Source organism: Thalassophryne amazonica, chromosome 16 (assembly GCF_902500255.1).
Source record: "Thalassophryne amazonica chromosome 16, fThaAma1.1, whole genome shotgun sequence".
In the NCBI taxonomy this organism is placed as follows: domain Eukaryota; kingdom Metazoa; phylum Chordata; class Actinopteri; order Batrachoidiformes; family Batrachoididae; genus Thalassophryne; species Thalassophryne amazonica.
Window position 1 is genome coordinate 72,483,824 of NC_047118.1, and position 22,138 is coordinate 72,505,961.

Here is a 22,138-nt window from a genome sequence, read left to right on the forward strand (position 1 = left end):
CAATAGCCAAATAACATGTATTTTGTTTTACTTAAGTTTAATGATAATTTGTTTCTGTCAAACCATATTTTCAATTTTCCCATTTCTATACTGATCCTCCTCAGTAACTCCTGCAAATCCCCCCCTGAACAAAAAATGCTTGTGTCATCTGCAAATAATACTAATTTTAATATTTTGGAAACATTGACAATATCATTATATAAATTAGAAACAGTTTTGGACCCAATACTGACCCCTGTGGGACGCCACAAGCATTGTCCAAGCATGATGATGTATATTCCCCCAACTTCACAAACTGTTTTCTGTTACTTAGGTAGCTTCTCACCCAGTGCAACACCAACCCCCTAATCCCATACTGTTCAAGTTTATTGATTAATATGTCATGATTAATTGTATCAAAAGCCTTTTTAAGGTCTATAAATATTCCAACTGAATGTAATTTGTGGTCTATGGCGTTTGTAATCTCCTCAACTGATTCTATTAATGCAAGTGATGTTGAACTATGTGCTCTGAATCCATATTGACTATCAGTAAGTAATTTATGTTTATTTATGAATTTGTCTAATCTATTATTGAATAACTTTTCTAATAATTTGGAAAATTGTGGAAGCAAAGAAACGTGTATAATTTGTGAAGTGGTGTCTATCCCCAGTCTTATACAGCGGCACAACCTTAGCTATTTTCATTTGATTGGGAAATTTACCGGTTTGAAATGATAAGTTACAGATGTATGTTAATGGTTCTACAATCCATTCAATGACCTGTTTTACCACCACCATATCAATTTCATTTAAATCGGTAGATGTTTTATATTTACAATTATTCACAATGTCTATAATTTCATTTCCATCCACTGCTGTGAGGAACATTGAACAGGGATTTCTTTCTATGAGATTATTATCCCAATCCTCAGGTTGGGAATCGGGAATTTTTTCTGCCAAGCTTGGTCCAATATTTACAAAAAAATTATTAAAACCGTTTACCTCATCCTTATTTTCCTTCTTGACATTATTATCAATGAAATACTGAGGGTAACTCTGTTTTTTATTACCATTTTTGATAATGCTATTTAATATATCCCATATTCCTTTAATATTGTTTTTGTTATTATATAATATGTTACTATAATATTCCTTCCTACATACCCGTATAATATTAGTTAATCTATTTTCTGCCTCTTTAGTCTTTAGTTTTATGAATTCTCTATACAGTGTATTTTTCTTATTACATGCATTTCGTAACCCTTTCGTCATCCATGGTCGAGCTTGGATTTTTTGTTTTCTGTAGTCTTGTTTAATTGGACAATTTTTATCATATAATGATGTAAATATGTGTAAAAAAGTTTCATATGCACTATCAACATCACTTTCACTGTATACCTTTTCCCAGTTTTGCTCCTGTAAATCCTTCTTTAGTGTGTTCATGTTTTCCTCTGTCCGCACTCGCCTGTATTTTATTTTCTCCTCTGGCTGATTCCGCCGATGGTTTCTATTATAAACGATGAAAACTGGTAGATGATCACTAATGTCATTGATTAATAATCCACTCAGTGTTATTCTCAATATCATTGCTGAATATATTATCAATTAAGGTGGCACTATGGGATGTAATTCTGCTTGGCCTGGTGATTTTTGGATATAAACTCATACTGTACATTATACTGATAAATTCATCTGTTATTTTATGCTTATTTGGATTGAGCAGATCAATATTTAAGTCACCACAAATGAACACAGTTTTTTGATTAGTTTTTGAGAACATTTTTCCCATACAGTCAGTGAATGTTTCAATACTAGATCCTGGTGCTCTATATATACAGCTGACATACATTTTTGCTTTTTTCTTCACATATTTCAATAGTTATACATTCTAATAAGTTATCAATCACAGTTGTCATATTGTCTACTATTTTATGATCCATGTTCTTATCCACATACACAGCCACTCCTCCTCCACTCTTATTTTTTGTTTACACAATTAAATTCATATCCATCCAGTTCAAAATCCATTCCTTTATCTTCATTGATCCATGTTTCTGATATAGCAATTATGTTAAATATTTTTTTAAACTGACTTAAATATTCTTTAATGTTGTTAAAGTTTGCATATAGACTTCTGCTGTTGAAATGGATTATTGATAATTTGTTATCCGTTTTAATGATCCGATTAAACTGCTCATCTGTATAATAGCAACAACTGTCACTGATATTTGAGAAGAAATTATTGTCCGGGTCTATATCGTGCTCCAAGTCCAGTACATTGTGGTCTGTGTATTTAAATGTTCTCAGTTCTACTTTTCCATGATCAGCAATCCTTTGAGTTATATCCTTCTTGTCTCCAGATGTAGATGAATAGGTTCCTCTGGTCTGTGTCATGGTGTTGTGATGTGTTTGTGTCCTCATACCTTATTGGTCATATTTGTCCAGATCCTCGCTTTAAGAAACACTATTGTTCATATTTGTCCAGCTCCTCGATGTTCCTTATTGCCATGACTTTTGCTTGTTCTGGTGATCCGTTCAGTTTGATGAATATTTTACAGTTTGAAGTCCATGTGTGCTGGATTTTTCCCTGTTTCTTCAAGAAGCGTGCTTTCCTGGCGATGTCGGCATTCCGTTTGGTGAGATGTTCATTGATGAATACGTTTGTCCCTTTCAGTTTTCTTCCTTGTTTTAACAGTGCTGTTTTGTGTTTTCTGTTGATGAATCTCATGATGACGGTTCGTTTATCACCGTCATTTCTCCGGGGCAAAGGGTGGCACGCTTCAATGTTATTTAAATCCATTTCTATACCTTTAGATAGGAGGAAATCAGCAACCTGTTTTTCCACAGAGCTGACCTCCTGTTCACTGGGCTCCCCTCCGCTCTCATCTGTTACCGCCCGTGCGTAGGACCGTGGTTTGATATGAAGACCTGTGATGATGACGTCGTTAATTCTGGTGTACTGCTCCAATTCAGCCACTCTATTTTCCAGCTGCACCAGATGCCGGTCTTTCTCGGCGTTCTTGAGCCGTAATGCCTTCACCTCCTCCACCAGATCCATGATTGATTTCTGTTGCTGCTTCACAACAGAAATCTCCTCTGATAGAAAGTCCAGAGATTTTTTAATATCGTCACCTTCCTCCGCTGTCAGAACCTTCTTAGGCCCCATGGTCGGCTTATGAGCAGCTTGTCGATCGCCGATGTTAACAGCCTGCGTTGTTTGTCACCGGGATGGATCTGCACTGCGCTGGTGCCGCGCGGCCTCGGTGTTTCCGCGCTGATGGATCCGCGGTGGCTGCACGAGGCCTCAGGGAAGCGGCACTCGTGACGCGTGGCTCTAATGACGCAGCGCGCGGCCTCAGTGAATTCACCACGTTGGGCGGGCCTCGGACGTTGTTGCTGTCCAGTCGCGGGGCTAAGTTGCCGGTTGAGGTGGTATTCCCACTGTCCGGGTTGGCAAACACCGGCGTGGCAGATGGCAACTACAAACACCACCTCTGAAAACTCAGGTACAAACTTTTTGCAGCTCGCTCTGACGACACGCAGCTCTGACTGACTGTGACTGACGCAGCTCACAGCCTATTGTTACAACACCAAAGCACACAGAAGCATCTAACCGCTCTGTTTTGAAGACTACTAATATGTTTGACTTCGCACGCAGTAAACACAGAGTCCACCATTGTTTATGTCGCGTATAAAATGACGTCACCGCAGTTTGCTCTGGTGACCCCGCCCATGTTGAAGAGGTACTATTTGCAGTAGAAAAGGACACGCTTGGAACCAAACCGAGTAGAGCCAAGCAGTGCTGGAGCTTTGTAGTAGAAAAGCGCCTATAGCGTGCAGAGGGCTTTACTTGGGAGCTCAACCGCAGACAAATTCAGAGAGTCTTGCCTTTGTCCCGTCTACCTCCCGCTCCAACCATGTCCACCGAAACCCGTTTTTTTTTTTTTTTTAACACCACTATTGATGTCTTTAACACGGTCTTCGTCTCTCTGTAATTTTGGCAGTTCAGAGTAAAAGTTACAGAAAATCAAAATGTCCATGTCCGGGTACTTTCAGTAACTTTTGATATTACAGAGTTTCTGATTGGCTGAAAGTTTGTTGTTGCAGAAAGAGTAACCAATGACATTGCACATTTTAATTTGCAGTTTCGACAATGCTATTCTGGTTCCCATGCATATGGAAAGGTTTAACTTACACGGATGGACTCAGTGCGCCCCCCCCCCCCCCATGGCATGTATAAATATACACTAAAAACACTGAATAAATCACAGTAATAAGTGCAAATGAAATGTGCAAGCAAAATAAAATGTGCAATTCTCGAGGTCGACGTCATGTCACTCCGGTGAAGTGGCCAATCCTAAGGTGAGAATTCATACTTCAGCGACTGGCCACTCGGTGAAAACACGCACGGGCTGTATTGCTTGTCTACTGAAATCAGCCAGTTTGCTTTCATCTTCAACTTGCTCCTATCAGTCAGCTGATGGCCATCGTTGCCTGGAACGGTGAGATTTATACACTAAGATGACCTGAAATGAACCTTTGTACATTAAATTGACTTTATTGAGGAGTCTAACCTTTTTGAAAAGTGACCAAATTGCATGTATCTGTAGAGCTCAGCAAAGTTTTCACTGACAAAACCCGCCCCTAGAGGTTAAATGTCCAGATGACCAACCTCGAGAATAACAGAGAGAACAAAAACAAAAAAAAGAATGTCAGCAGACTGAAGATTTCACAGACCGCCTGGGCTTATGGTTTGGCGAAGCTCCAAAACTTTAACGATATGAAAAACATAATTACCTGGGAAAAGAGAGAGAGGGAACACCCTAAACTTAAAAAAAACGCACAATGACACAGCGACACTGTGCCATTGCTTAGGGAGAGCCCTGCCGCTGCTGATATTGTTTTAAAAACAGAAAAGTACTTTTTATCCGATTACTCAATTAAACGAAAAATAATCCATAGAATACTTGGCAGCGGTGGCCCTAATGGGCAGCCACAGTCCTGCGTCCGGGGACCAACTACAGATGTAGAGACGCTGCCTTGGTCAGGGGCAGCAGACCCTAAATAAACATGTTTTTGATTTATTAGTTAAAATAGGGCCTGCCAATAACTTTTAAGAGGTATAAAACACTACACTTCACAATCACATAATTTACCCCACACTAAAATGGTCCTAGCTAGAACTCTGATGTGGGACACATTGTCCACCCTTCTTTGGGCCAGTTACAGGCATTTGTCACAGTGCTACCCATAGATTTAGTCATGTCTGTGTAGTTATATGGAGGATGCATGCCCACATTACACGTCTCTGCTCCCCATGGCATTCTACATGAGCGACTTGTGGAGTACTCTGCATGTGTCAAACAATGTAATAAGAGTCTATTGCACCTGAACCATATTGGAGTTTTGCTGCTGTGAAAACTCCCAGTTTGTCTCAGCTTACAATCTGTGCAGAACATCCATATTACATAATTAATATAGTCCAACGTCAAATTAGGATATTTTAGAACATCCCCAGCGGATGGTCAAACTGACCCCCACAAAACGAAATGAGTGGGGGTGGGGAGAGTGCACAATTTTATACACACACAAAAATAAATGAGTTTTGCGTTGCAATATTATGTGCAAAAAAGATTGAAGATGGTCCACTTGACCAGAAGTCTGCGGAAAGCAGGGTAAATGCAGCTATAGGTACGGTCAGGCCCACGTCACTCCCTCGTAGTTACAGCTGCCATTTTGGGTTGCTGCTGAAAACAAACTGTACGCGCACTCACAACCATTGTTGATATAGTCGTCTTTACTGCTGATTATTCACAAAGGCCTGCCAATTTGGTCATGCCAAATGGCGTAGGTACGGTTGGACATCCGGGTCCCTGATGTGCGCGCCCATAGCAGCATGCATAGTGACCAGCGAGCCGCTGAAAACAAACCTGTCGCACTCATTTCCTACTTGACGTCCATCGCGCTCGCATTGTTCTGCCACATTTTTTTCTACTTAATACACACCAGTTTTCACAACAAATGCCACGATCGTGTGCTGCGGTAATAGTGCTTCAAAGGCCGTGGAATGCCACGGCTGCAGCCAAAGCAGAAATGTGAAGCGTCTCAACCAACCACGCCCCAGGCCAATGAGGGCAAAGTCAAAGCTTCATTTCGGCTCACCTCCTGCAGCTGCCTCTCTTGGTGAACCTGCTACAGCAGTAACCTCACCCAGAGAGTTCCTGCCTCCAGCTGTCCAAAGTGACCATGAGGACTCGCCTTATCCAACGTCACATGATTATGTTAACATGGAACAGGAGTCCTAAAAGGAAGAGCTGGAACACCTGAGAGCGGACTCACAGCTGAAGACAGAATGTGTTCCTGCAAGCCGAGCAGAATGAGGAGAAGCAGAATGTGGTGCTTTGGGCGCTCGGGGGAAAATAAATAAATAACTAGAAGCACTCAGAGAGTGCAAACCTCCGCCAAGGCCATGGGGTCACTGACGCCATAACTACACGCCGTGGAATCATTGAACCTAACAAAGTCTAACAATGATGTTTGCTCAGTAGTAAAAAAGTTTCATCTGCTGTGACTGAATAGCATGTATCCTTAGCGCTTGGTATCACAGTTTATTGCAACTTGCACCTTTCCCAGAAGCTACTGTCATCTGAGCACTGATATTGATATTGCATGTGCTTATAGACAAAAACAAATGAGAAAATTTAATTTATTATTAAACTAAACTGCAAATAGGGCTGTAGTTATCGATTATTTTACTAATCGAGTATTCTATCAATTATTCTGGTGATTAATCGAGTAATCGGATAAAAATTACTTCTGCGTTTTTAAACATCAATAGTCCAGGGCTCTCCCTAAGCAATGGCACAATGCCACTGCGCCAAAGTGTTGACATTTTGCTGAAATGGCGATGGGATGTGGCTTTCTGTTTTGTTTTCTCCAACTTGTAAAATGTAACCATTTTTAAGTTTTTTTTTTTTTTTTTAATAAAGGTTGATGGACTGGTCCCTGATTTTTTTTATCCCTCTTTCGCTGCAATTCAGCAGATGTATTTCAGCTGGAGGTTGAACATGCAAGCCTCAGTCAGTTTTTTATTATTATTATTTTATTTAAGTTACCGTGTTTGTGAAGTGTTGTGTGTTGCCCAAAAAGCAAAAATTAAAAAGTTAAACACTCAGTGTGAGTCTGAGGGAAACACAGAAGAAAGAGTGGACTTCTGCTGTTTGTCAATGTAGCCGGGGACAGAGCTGTGACTCGCCTGGTCTGAGAGCCCCTCACACAGAGAGACAGCAGCTGGCCACCGGGTCCGTGTGTTTTTTAAAAATACACAAACACACTGCTCCGCTTTAAATGCACAGTAAGTCTATTTCAGATGATCAGCATGGACTATTTTTCTCTTAAAAGGCTTTATTTTACTCTGTGTCACGTTGGAAAGCGGTAGCTATCGTTGCTATTTGATTAGCTGTTATGCTCCAGTCTTTTTTTTTCCCTGCGGCCGTTGCAGCGCCACACACAGGCCTGGCATATGTACTACAACGTTAAACGAAGCTTCGAGGCACAGAATTTGCCTCGAACATTTTTTGTAATCGAATTACTCGAATGTTTCAGCCCTAACTGCAAATATATGAATTTTTTAACATTTATGAAACACTTCTCTAAACAAGGTCATAGGGTCACTGACACTAGAGATTCCCTCCTTGGCACAGTGATCTATTTCTTTGTCTCTTTCTCTAAAATTGTATATAATAATCATAAGATTATTAATATATAAACAAAAATAAATTTAAGAAATATTACAATTTGAAAACAAATGCACCCCAACGTGATGACAGCTGCAACTGCTTAATGCTAACTTTTAACATTGAAAATGCCATAGACATGCTAATGCGTTAGCATCAGGATCCGGATCACCACTAAAATTTATTCACTTGTTCCTCTTGTCATTTCCAACCACTACAAAAAATTTCATCCAAATCCGTTCAAAACCTTTTGAGTTATCCTGTTGACAGACAGACAGACAGACAAACAAACAAACGACCAAAAACATAACGTCCTTGGCGGAGGTAAAAAAAACACACTTTTTGATCTGTTAACTTATGGTTGGTACAGTCAACCGCAACACACGATCGTGGCATTCTGTGTGAAAACTGGTGTATATTAAGTAGAAAAAGCCACGGCAGAACCCTTCAGCGTGATGGACGTCAAATAGGAAATGAGCGTGACAGCGGTTTGTTTTCAGCGGTTCGCTGGTTACTATGTGCGTGTGCATCAGGGACCCGGATGTTCGACCATACCTATACTAAAATACGAAATGGAGCCTGATAATCAGGAAATGGGGTAAAATGTAACAAAGTAGAGCAGACTCACTCCAAATTATTAAATATGATTCAATGAAGTACTTTTTTTTTTTTTTTTTTTTTAAGCGAAATGGGACTGATAATGAAACGGGGTAAAATGCAGCGAAATGGAGCAGACTGATTCCAAATATGATTCAATTAAGTACTTTATTTTATTTTTTTAGCGAAATGGGGACTGATAACGAAATGGAGCAGACTGACCCATTGAAGTTTCATCTCTTGAACGCCAGATGGCGCACCTGCCCCTACTACATGTACTGAGCACATCAAAAAAAAAAAAAAAAAGCCAAACAATTAAAAGTACTAATTTGGAGTCAGTCTGGTTCATTCTGTTCCATTTCGTTACATTTTAGCCCCCATTTCGTGATTATCAATCCCCATTTCATATTTTAGTATGGCCCGGGTAAATGGTATGTGAGCAGCATGGGGGAGGAGAGAGGGATTGAGAGAAAAAAAAGAGGACAAATCCCCCCTCCTCTTCCATAAAAAAAAGAAAAAAAAAACATTATTAGCGTGCACGTGAATCGCACGTGGACAAATATGTTCCACGCGTGAACAAAAATATGATTTTTAAACAAACTTCGCAATTAAATCGAACAAACAAAGCCGACATGTTCAGGCCAGTTCACCACTAAAGCTAGGAGTCGAGCAGAGAAGCGGCCTGTTCGCTGCAGTTACTGAGCAACATGGCTGGCGCTGCTATCGCCAACTAGCTAAGACCAGTTCTTACCTCAAAGAAAAAGATGCAGAGCGTCGCAAGGGCTTTTCAAAGGCCCGGGCCAACAGGCTCACTTAAGCGTTTTACAAGATGACGACGAAAGGCCGGAACCCTCACACCGAGCAGCCGAAGAGGAGACGAGCGGAGCAACGCTTTAGTGACTCAACGTGCTGCTCGACCGCACAATAGCTCCTCCGGCCCCTGTTCTGCCCGCCAACAGCGCCACCGGAACTGACGTCACCAAAACCCACCACGCAAGGTAATGTGGGAGGTGAAGTTCTTCGTGTCGAATTTTCAAAATATGAACGTTTATCCAACTGAGCCCATGTGTGTCTTGTACAAGAACACAACTTTCAAATTCTCTGTAATGAAACATGAGGCATTTCAAGGTTCTGTTTCAGGTTCATTTTCATTTTATCATGTAGCGATGTCCACACATCTGGGAATTTTGGTAGTTCCTTCTTCTGCCACCTGGCAGCTATTTGTGATGGACTAAAAACCAAGAGCGGATAAAGTAGATTTCATGGCAGAATTATGCAAATGTGGATAAAGGCACCAAAACTTTCATGAGTGTTCACAAGAGCATATTTAACATTTGTGATGAATGGCTACTTGAAAATCAATCATATGGTCCATTTTTCAAAAGGCCATGGCTACGGGTATGGACCCATATCTACAGAGACCATTCTAAAGAGACCGTAAAGATATGGAGGATGTCTTACCGACCAATCAGAATGCGCAAATATGTCCATACCCGTGCGCACCTGTCATTATTGTATGTGTCACTTAAAGCTTAAAGCCTTTGAAACAATCCCTGAAAGCCAGCTTTCACAGTCCGCTAATGCAACTGTATACGAAATTCAATGGGAGTGGTGTGAGTTTGGTAGTTGGAATTTTTGCCCCGTTTGACCCATGCATGCGCAGATGCGTTGCGCACTTCGCTTATTCTCCTCGGTCCATACCTTTAGCAGTCCCACAGAAGATACGGATGTACGTATCCTTAGCCACTTTGTTTTCAAAATGGCCGTCCAAGCTCTATGTGAGAAATGAGTTTTTGACCTGAGAAAGTAAGCGGTACATCCTCCACTTCCATGCGTTCACAAAATGTGATGTATCAGGTTTATTGGAAAGGGAAGGGAGTCTGCATGACACAAATTGGATGTACATCAGTAAATTTCTGAAACATTTGTCAAACTTACTGAATGTTCAGATGAAGTCTCAGAAGATGATGTGGCAAAATTGGAGAGGTTTGTTGTCCTCATGTATGACAGGCCGAGGACTGCTATGAGTGTCAGTGAAGCAAGGCTGGAGCTATGTGCCTGAAAAAAGACCATATGATACCATTCCACCAACCAATGCGGCATTGAAGGAACAAATACGCAGGTACCATTTTAGGCAGGGATCATATGGAGACAGGCGGCAGTCTAAAAGTGGAGACATTTGGCAAATGTTATGGACAACACTCTGACCAATAGCTTCAAGATGCTTCCAAAGTGCTCATGCAAAAAGGGTTGTAATAGGTGGTGTAAACAACCTGGTCTCATGGGAAGCCGTGATTCAGCAGCACGAAATATACATTAAACTATTGGTTTGTGATATTGGGCCTCATGTATCAACGTTGCGTACGGCGATATTTAAGCGTATATGGGGTGTACGCCAAAATGACTGCGCTACTTGGCATTTATCAATGTGGTCGTTGGCGTACGCTGTGCTGAAAATATACACCAGGTCAAGAGGTGGTGTAAATTATACACCAAAATGAACCGGAATCCACATAAAAATGTAAATGATCAACATGATAAACAGTGCCATCATACAAATCAATGCATATGTTACATAAATAACACTTTCCTGATTATACTACATAATAATTAATACAAATTGTTGGTCTCGAGCACGATCCGTGGCCACAGCGCTGACCGCAAAGAAAGCGCTGCTCGCCTTTTTCTCCACAGCCTGGAGCCAGAGCAGCGCCGAGCTTAACTTTATGTGGTGTGATCGTTTTAGACAATGGAATTGATAATTACAACTGTAGTGTTGTCATTACCTTCGCCCGTGCTGCAATCAGGTTTTGTCTTCTTCATTCGTTTGTTACAATAAAATAAATAAAAAAATACATTTTAAAAATAAAGAAATCTGAAAACTTAGGCGTGTCTTATTAATTGAGCTAGTAAATATCCACATGTCAAGAATTATTGACGTGAAAAGAGAATACAGTGGTCCCTCGCTATAACGCAGTTCAACTTTCGCGGCCTCGCAGTTTCGCGAGTAGTCCAATATTTGGACTATTTGTAGTCCAATATTGCATGCTTTTTTTTTTTTTTTTTTTACAGTGCATTGTGTTCTGCTTGTCTGTTTATAAGAATCTTCTCGCCCAGAAGAAAAAGAGCACCAACAACTACCCACAACTTTGTCCTTCACTCAGACAAAGACACCTGCAGCAAGGTTTGACTCACTGGAAAAAGGCGCGATCAGAAGAACTGTGACATACTGGTCAGTCACTATTAATAATTTCTTATGTGTCCAACCTCGTACGTTGATTGTTAGAATTAAATTCGTTAGTTCTAAAAGCCATCATAATTATTTATAGGAAAACGTTCTATTTTTATTTCTCAAACAAATGTTTGGGCCTGAAAACAGGTTGGTCTTATTTTTCTACTAAGGTTTGAACGTTGAGAGTGTTTACAGCTTTAAAACGTCTATAATAATTGTAAAAATAACGCTGAGTACTTAACTCCCGTGATAAACGAGGGACCACTTTAACACTTTTTTGATTATACTACAAAACAATTGATACGACGGCCGCTTTTGACGCTCTATTGGCACGCGTCGTGATTGAAGGAGTTCTTTTTCTTAGCCATCTTCCTGGCTTCCATGTCGTAAAATGAGGGTGTGTCTGAATATTTATGGGCGTGTTTATTATAATTACGATTGTTTTCACCCGCCGCATTTATCAAGGTCACGTCAGGCGTACACTGGAAATGGGCAGGTGCGCACTGCTTGATACATGTCACGGCAACTTTGGTGTACTTCAAATTTACACCGTAAATTTACGCCACAAGTGTGCCACATTGATACATGAGGCCCATTGTGACGAAAAGTGGCTCATTTTCATCACAGCAAATTCATTCCAATTCATTCCGTGATGGCTGCACGAAATTAAAAGTGAAGCAGGGGGGTCGGGTGGTTATGGTTAGGGTGGGGGGAAAGAGTAAGATTAGGTTATGGTTAGGGTGGGGGGAAAGAGTAAGATTAGGTTATGGTTAAGGTTATTGTTGGGGTAGGAGTAGGGTTAGGAATAGTGAGTTAAAAAAAACCCTGTCACGAAAATTTGACTCATTTCGTCTCGTGTGCTGCATTTTGCGGTTGTGCATGTGAGCGTTAGAAGCCTTCTGATCCTTTCTGTAAATCATTTATGGAAATTGTGGATGCATTAAGATTTCAGCAATGCATTCAGGACTCAACACACATTAGTGGAAATACCCTGGATTTGGTTCTCGCACGTGGTATTGCTGTCACGAATATTGACATCAGTGGTCTCTGATCACTCACTTATTAAGTTTACAGTTTCGCTGCCGTGTTTTGTGGAACAACAACCTTATTTATCACTACGGCGATGCATCAACTCTTCAACTAAGACTGAACTCAAAGCTAGACTGCCTGATGTCTTAGCTTCACATTTGTCAAATACCCAATCAGTAGACAGACTTGTGGATAGTTTAAACTCAGTGCTCAAAACTACACTACACTAAACACTACTACACTAAACACAGTCACCTTGGGTCATTGATTACCTGCGTGACCTCAAGCATAAGGCTAGAGGTCTAGAACGGAAATGGCGTAGTTCAAAATTAGAAGTATTCCACCTTGCGTGGCGTGATGCTATCTTAGACTATAAGCATGCATTACTAGCTACAAAGTGGACTGATTAATCTGATTTGATCAACAAAAACAAGCATAACTCAAGGTATTACCTAGATTTACAGAATTCGAGAGTATCTCTTGAGGCATGCTGTTGAAACTCATAACGTCAACAAAAAGCACAACCTGTTTATTTGATCCTATACCAACAAAACTGCTTAAGGACCTGTGGTCCACTCTTGGGCCGACTGTGCTGGAAATTATTAATCTTTCTTTAACTTCTGGATCTGTTCCTAAAGATTTCAAATCTGCAGTGATTAAACCATTACTTAAGAAACCTAATCTTGACTCTAGTGTACTGAAAAACTATCGGCCTATATCAAATCTATCATTTTGCTCTAAAATTCTGGAAAAAGTGATTTCACAGCAGCTCGTGGACTATCTTACTGAGAATAATCTCTTTGAGCCACTGTAGTCTGCTTTTAGAAAATATCATTCCACAGAGACGGCTCTCACTAAAGTGGAGAATGATCTTCTGCTTGCAATGGATTCAGACACCACTATGGTTCTTGTGCTGTTAGATCTCAGTGCTGCATTTGATACCGTGGATCATCATATTCTACTTGATAGGCTGGAAAATCATTTTGGGATTACTGGGAGTGTCCTTGCATGGTTGACATCACACTTGACCAGTCGTTCTCACTGTGTTCTGTACAGTAACACTACCTCTAACCTTAGTGACATGAAATTTGGGGTTCCACAGGGGTCCGTTTTAGGCCCCCTGCTTTTCTCCCTTTATATAGCACCCCTTGGGCACATATTGCGGCACTTTGGGATTACATTTCACTGCTATGCTGATGATACTCAGGAGAAATCAGAGTGCACAGTCTGGCTGCAGCCAAACTGCCTGCGGATCCTCCTCTGTGTTCTCACCTCTCTGTACCCCTGCTGCACGCGCATGATGCCGCATGAAGTAACTTGAAGCAGGCCCGGTGTGAAAGGGGCTTTAATGCGACCTGATTTTACTTTGAGCCACCTGCCAGTGTTGGTGGTCGCAGTCCGACAGTTTGAGATTTTCTGACCTCACATTACAATACGTGTCTGGAATAAGAAAAATTGGGTCATTTTAATTTTTCTGTTTGCCAGTGATTCATTTTTTTTAATTAGCCTATTCTAAATATGATGAGAAAATCAAACCATTTTTACCCGAGGCCATCAAAATATGGGCATCAGGTATTGCAAAGTCTTTGTGTTTATCTGTGCTCAGCATAAGTCCAGTCCTATTATTGCCAGGGTCTTCAAATTCACAGGGAACATTCTTGGGACACAGACCTTGGACAAGTTCAAAGATGGTTAACCTTAACCTATTTTAAGAGGTTAAAAGGTCACATTCTGTATTTTTTTATGCTATGAATCATGCAGATCTTCTCCCCCCGCCGGATGGGCGGGGGTGATAGCCAATCAGAGTAGAGCGGCACTGTGACGTCACTAGCTTGTCTCTAGCTGGTGCTCCAAAACGGCTTTGTTTACAGTAGTGTTCAGAATAATAGTAGTGCTGTGTGACTAAAAAGATTAATCCAGGTTTTGAGTATATTTCTTATTGTTACATGAGAAACAAGGTACCAGTAGATTGCCACAATTATTTTTCCTGATTTCTTATAGTGTTTCTTAAAGCCAGAAAGTTGCCATTTGAAATGACTTTAGTTTTGTGTCATGTCTGTGATCTGCTTTTTTCCTACAAAATTAAACAACTGAATGAACATCCTCCGAGGCCGGTGATTCCATAATTTTTTGCCAGGGGTTGTACATGCCGATAACTGCTGGTCATCTCATCCACATAAAATCCTTAGAAGATTGCCTTGCATCAGTGACAACCAACTCCAACCTTTCTTTTCTCTCAAAAATTCTTGAAAGGGTAGTTGTAAAACAGCTAACTGATCATCTGCAGAGGAATGGTCTATTTGAAGAGTTTCAGTCAGGTTTCAGAATTCATCATAGTACAGAAACAGCATTAGTGAAGGTTACAAATGATCTTCTTATGGCCTCAGACAGTGGACTCATCTCTGTGCTTGTTCTGTTAGACCTCAGTGCTGCTTTTGATACTGTTGACCATAAAATTTTATTACAGAGATTAGAGCATGCCATAGGTATTAAAGGCACTGCGCTGCGGTGGTTTGAATCATATTTATCTAATAGATTACAATTTGTTCATGTAAATGGGGAATCTTCTTCACAGACTAAGGTTAATTATGGAGTTCCACAAGGTTCTGTGCTAGGACCAATTTTATTCACTTTATACATGCTTCCCTTAGGCACTATTATTAGACAGCATTGCTTCAATTTTCATTGTTACGCAGATGATACCCAGCTTTATCTATCCATGAAGCCAGAGGACACACACCAATTAGCTAAACAGCAGGATTGTATTACAGACATAAAGACATGGATGACCTCTAATTTCCTGCTTTTAAACTCAGATAAAACTGAAGTTATTGTACTTGGCCCCACAAATCTTAGAAACATGGTGTCTAACCAGATCCTTACTCTGGATGGCATTACCCTGACCTCTAGTAATACTGTGAGAAATCTTGGAGTCATTTTTGATCAGGATATGTCATTCAATGCACATATTAAACAAATATGTAGGACTGCTTTTTTGCATTTGCGCAATATCTCTAAAATTAGAAAGGTCTTGTCTCAGAGTGATGCTGAAAAACTAATTCATGCATTTATTTCCTCTAGGCTGGACTATTGTAATTCATTATTATCAGGTTGTCCTAAAAGTTCCCTGAAAAGCCTTCAGTTAATTCAAAATGCTGCAGCTAGAGTACTGACAGGGACTAGAAGGAGAGAGCATATCTCACCCATATTGGCCTCTCTTCATTGGCTTCCTGTTAATTCTAGAATAGAATTTAAAATTCTTCTTCTTACTTAGAAGGTTTTGAATAATCAGGTCCCATCTTATCTTAGGGACCTCATAGTACCATATCACCCCAATAGAGCGCTTCGCTCTCAGACTGCAGGCTTACTTGTAGTTCCTAGGGTTTGTAAGAGTAGAATGGGAGGCAGAGCCTTCAGCTTTCAGGCTCCTCTCCTCTGGAACCAGCTCCCAATTCGGATCAGGGAGACAGACACCCTCTCTACTTTTAAGATTAGGCTTAAAACTTTCTTTTTTGTTAAAGCTTATAGTTAGGGCTGGATCAGGTGACCCTGAACCATCCCTTAGTTATGCTGCTATAGACTTAGACTGCTGGGGGGTTCCCATGATGCACTGAGTGTTTCTTTCTCTTTTTGCTCTGTATGCACCACTCTGCATTTAATCATTAGTGATTGATCTCTGCTCCCCCCCACAGCATGTCTTTTTCCTGGTTCTCTCCCTCAGCCCCAACCAGTCCCAGCAGAAGACTGCCCCTCCCTGAGCCTGGTTCTGCTGGAGGTTTCTTGCTGTTAAAAGGGAGTCGCCAAGTGCTTGCTCACAGGGGGTCGTTTTGACCATTGGGGTTTTTCCGTAATTATTGTATGGCTTTGCCTTACAATATAAAGCGCCTTGGGGCAACTGTTTGTTGTGATTTGGCGCTATATAAATAAAATTGATTTGATTTGATTTTGAGAAGCTGGATGTCTAGAAACGTCCTACTTTTAAACTCTGATAAGACTGAAATAATGGTTCTTGGTCCAGTGAGACATCAGCATCAATTTGACCAGTTAACGCTCAGCCTCGGCTCATGTGTCATACTTCACATGGATAAAGTGAGGAACCTTGGGCTAATTTTTGATCCTACGTTGTCCTTTGTCCTCCACATTAGAAATATTACAAGGACTGCTTTGTTCCACCTGCGAAATATAGCGAAGATTCGTCCCATCCTGTCTATGGATGATGCTGAGACCCTGATTCATGTGTTTTTCTCTTCTAGACTGGACTACCGCAATGTTTTTTTTTGTGGCTTACCACAGTCTAGCGTTAGGGGTCTCTAATTGGTTCAAAATGCTGCAGCCAGACTTTTGACACGAAGCAGAAAGTCGACCACATTACACCCATTTTGGCGTCTCTTCACTGGCTTCCTGTCCCAGTGAGATCAGATTTTAAGGTTCTGCTACTAGTCTATAAAATTGTTCACGGACTGGCATCTCCTACCTAGCTGACCTAATTAAACCTTATGTACCGGCCTGGGCTTTGCGTTCTCAGGGTGCAGGACTACTTTGTGTCCCTAAGGTGAATAAGAAGTCTGCGGGTCACAGAGCTTTCTCTTATCGTGCCCCTGTTCTGTGGAATGACCTCCCTGCGTCAATAAAAAAGTCAGATTCTGTGGAGGCTTTCAAGTCCAGACTTAAGATGCACTTGTTTTCCCTTTCGTATGGCTAGCATACTGGCATAGTATAGTTCTAAGCTTTTCCCTCTTTTAATTAACTTTATTAGGAAATGGAGTGGGCCGCGGCCTCAACTTTACCTAAATTCTCTGTCTTTTAGTGAAGTTCAGGGCTTGTGGCCGGCGATCACCTTAGTATTTACTGTTTTTCTTGTTGTTTTAATGCTGACAAATTATTCTGTATTTCTTGTCTTTCTGATGCTTGATTCTGTTTTTTTTTTCTCTCTGTTTAAAGTGCAGCTCCATCCAGAGATGGGTGTGGAAATTGTGCTGGAGACCCTCCTGTCCTGTGCACCAACAACTTTTCCTGTATATTCGTTTTGAGTTTGAGTCTGGTCTGCTTGAGGGTTCTTCCTCAAAGGGAGTTTTTCCTTACTACTGTTGCTCTGGGGGTTAGTAAGGTTAGACCTTACTTGTGTGAAGTGCCTTGAGGCAACTCTGTTGTGATTTGGCGCTATATAAATGACAATAAATTGAAATAAAGATTGAAAACTGTTGTTAAGAAAGGATAGATATAAGGCTGAGAATGCAATGTTAATTTACTTGAAGAGGCATTGTACCTGCACATTAGATGTAAGGATAATTTACATTTCAAATGTGGCTTCAATATCATTTCTAGATCTCATTTTTGACCTTTTCTTACTTTCATGATTTAGTTTTCTTATTCATTCCACACTTAATCCCACAGGATTCTTTATTTTTATCTGCAATTCTGAAGTGTAATGACAAGTTCTGTGATGTTTACTTGGCAATTACGTTTTACCTAAATGCTTCTTTATGTAGATTTTAGTTTAGTTTAGAAAAGTCATTATTTGACAATATGCTGTTATAACTGTTTCAGTTTTGACATTTATGATGTTTTAGTTTATTTGCAGTCTTTTTGAATGTGATAATTGTATGGAAATTACAAAGCAGTTCTTCTTCTTCATTCTTCATTTGTTCTTCAAATGTGATGTCAAAGTTCTGTTAAGAAATCAAGTGCAGATGATATTTGTTGATCTGTTACCTTGATTTTGTAAGATGTTTTTATTTACATGTTGCATTTACAACGAGTAGCAATTGCTTTCTAAAGGTCTGAGTTTGACAGAGGAGCGATCTAATGAAATAAAAAATTTTTCAACAGTTTTTCCCACGGCAAAGGTACTTTTAGACATCCAATTATGATAGCGTCTCATCTTCAATTTAAATTTAATATTAATTTGATCATTCTAAAGACTTTAACAAGGACATTTACATTGTTAAATGGGGGAACCTCATAAGTTGACAGTTTGCATTGGTAGTCATCTTGAAAAATAGCCACAATAATATAATAATATTAACTATTGATATAGGAGTTCACCAGGAATCAACACACTAAACAAAATAAACTCCAATATCAAAATAAAAACACTAGTAATTAAAGCACACTACTACAATGCACAAAAATCCCAAACAGTTAACATCCAATATGTTGTTCAACATACCTTTATTTGTCTGTCTTGCTTATTGTTGGAATTTAAGATATTATGTTAAGTAACAGCACACACTGTGGTGTGTACAGTTGTGGTCAGACGTTTACATGCACTCATCATGGGCATGAATGCCATGGTAATTTGGTGCTTTTAATGATGTCTTTGAACTGTTCTTTTTCAGGGTGGAATGACTGAACAGTATACAGCATGAATGACTGTAAAAAAAAAAAAAGAACTGGGGGCACACATTTGAATTAATTTTGTATCTTCTCTAATCCACACAGGGGACCTGAAAGCTTAGCTGCCGTTTAGGTACATCTGAGATGCAAGCCTAGATTTGATGTTTTGGTGAAAGAAACCACTTCATCATGAAGCTGTATAATTGTACTGGGAATACAAAATGCAAAACGCACAATGCACAATTTCTCCAATCACATCCACAGACTTATAACTTCTTCTTTTTCTTGCACAGTCATTCAGTTTTTGAGAACTATCTACTCCATACAGATTTACCATAGAGTCCCATACTGTTTGTATTTCTTCATAACCAATGTAAATAAAGTCCAAGTCATATTCAGTGACTTGGAAATGTTCATGTATCCATCCCTGACATGTCTTAGAAAACTGGCAATAAAACCGATTATTTGCGGGTATTATCCATTACTTATGCAAACTCTCATTTTGGCTTTTATATTTTTAATTAATTTCTATCAAGGTGTAGAGATTTGCTTTCAGTTTGAGTTTAAGGAAGATCATTTTAGTTTTTTGTATTTTTTGTATTTGAAGTGGCAGAAACAAATTTGTGAAATACCAAGTGTTCCAATACTTTTGGAGGGCACTGTATCTGGTGAGCAGGTGAGACAGCCACACACACAAGTTTGCTGTATCTGTTGTCAGTACTACAGTGGGGTAAAAATGTATTTAGTCAGTCCGTGATTGTGCAAGTTCTCCTACTTAGAAAGATGAGAGAGCTCTGTAATTTTCAACATAGGTGCACTTCAACTGTGGGAAACAAAATGAGAAAAAAAAAATCTAGGAAATCACATTGTAGGATTTTTAAAGAATTTATTTGTAAATTATGGTGGAAAATAAGTATTTGGTCACCCACAAACAAGCAAGATTTGTGGCTCTCACAGACCTGTAACTTATTCTTTAAGAAGCTCTTCTGTCCTCCACCTGTTACCTGTATTAATGGCACCTGTTTGAACTCGTTATCTGTATAAAAGACACCTGTCCACAGCCTCAAACAGTCAGACTCCAAACTCAACCATGGCCAAGACCAAAGAGCTGTTGAAGGACACCAGGAAGAAAATTGTAGACCTGCACCAGGCTGGGAAGAGTGAATCTACAATAGTCAAGCAGGTTGGTGCGAATAAATCAACTGTGGGAGCAACTGTAAGAAAATGGAAGACATACAAGACCGTTGATAATCTCCCTCGATCTGGGGCTCCACGCAAGATCTCATCCCGTGGGGTCAAAATGAGCATGAGAACGGTGAACAAAATCCCAGAACTACATGGAGGGACCTGATGAATGACCTGCAGAGACCTGGGACCAAAGTAACAAAGTCTATACACACTACGCACAGAGGGACTCAAATCCTGCAGTGCCAGGCGTGTCCCCCTGCTTAAGCCAGTACATGTCCAGGCCCGTCTGAAGTTTGCCAGAGAGCATATGGATGATCCAGAAGAGGACTGGGAGAATATCATGTGGTCAGATGAAACCAAAATAGAATTTTTTGGTAAAAACTCAACTTGTCATGTTTGGAGGAAGAAGAATGCTGAGTTGCATTCCAAGAACACCATATCTACTGTGAAGCATGGGGGTGGAAACATCATGCTTTGGAGCTGTTTTTCTGCAAAGGGAACAAGATGACTGATCTGTATTAAGAGAAGAATGAACCTGGCCATGTATCGTGAGAGTTTAAGACAAAACCTCCTTCTATCAGTGAGAGCATTGAACTTGGCTGGGTCTTCCAGCATGACGATGATCCCAAACACACCACTCGGCAACAAAGGAGTGGCTCCGTAAAAAGCATTTCAAGGTACTGGAGTGGCCAAGCCAGTCTCCAGACGTCAGAAAATTTGTTGAGGGAGTTGAAAGTCCATGTTGCCCAATGACAGCCCCAAAACATCACTGCTCTAGAGGTGATCTGCATGGAGGAATGGGCCAAAATACCAGCTACAGTGTGTGCAAACCTGGTGAAGACTTACAGGAAATGTTTGACCTCTGTCATTGCCAACAAAGATTATGTTACAAAGTAATGAGCTGAACTTTTGTTATTGACCAAATACTTATTTTCCACCATAATTTACAAATAAATTCTTTAAAAATCCTACAATGTGATTTCCTGGATTTTTGTTTCTCATTTTGTCTCACAGTTGAAGAGTACCTATGTTGAAAATTACAGACCTCTTTCATCTTTCTAAGTAGAAGAACTAGCACAATCAGGGACTGACTAAATACTTTTTTACCCCACTGTAAGTATAGTTACAGGAAAAATGATTTACAAAATGAGTTAGTGGTGAGGCTATTACAGCCTTATTGTATGTATTATTCTTAATTCAAAAAGCCCAACTTTTCAGTTTCCATCAAATGCAGAATGAACGTTGAACCTTGTGCATGTCCACATGTGCCTCCTTTTTCAGGTTTCTGCAAAATCTCTTGGAGCAGGTGCTATCAGTCCTCCTCCTGGAGGGCACGTCCTGCACAGGTTCCGTGTTTGTATTTCTCAAAGGGTCAGTGCCCAGCAGCCTATAATGACTTGTCACCTCTTCCTGTAACTGTTATAGATTGCATGCTTTGAGAAGGTTGAAGTTTCCCAACACTACCCACATTTTAATTTCAGTTTATTATTACATTTTATATAGCGCCAAATTACAACAAAGCTACATCAAGGCACTTCACACAAGTAAGGTCATCACACATTCACAAAACATTTTAACTTCAGGTGAAGATAAAAAAGTCCTATTGCACACCTACTGCAAAGCCCAGCACAAGTGTCACTGCTAGTTTCCACCCAGCATAGTTGTCGTTTTTATGTCCAGTGTCCCCATCTTCTTCATCACAATCCCACTTGGACTTGTGGCAGTGTTGCTCTAAAATTGAGATGTGATTGGCGCAGTGCTGGTACGCTGATATTGTCTATTGCCATTATTACTATTATTGTCTATTGCACCTTAGACCACCAAAAAACCTGGTCTTAAGTATAGCACTGTCTTGCAGAGTACATAGTGCAACAGAGTCAGATGTGGCTTGCATAAGAAATCCTTTCACGTGCATCTGCTTTTTCAATACCGCAGTGCTGAGCCCTTGGTGCAGCCCATATATAACAGTTAGAGCAAATCTCACTGATTAGTTGATGTTACTGTGCATCCAGAAAGTATTCGCAGCGCTTCACTTTTCC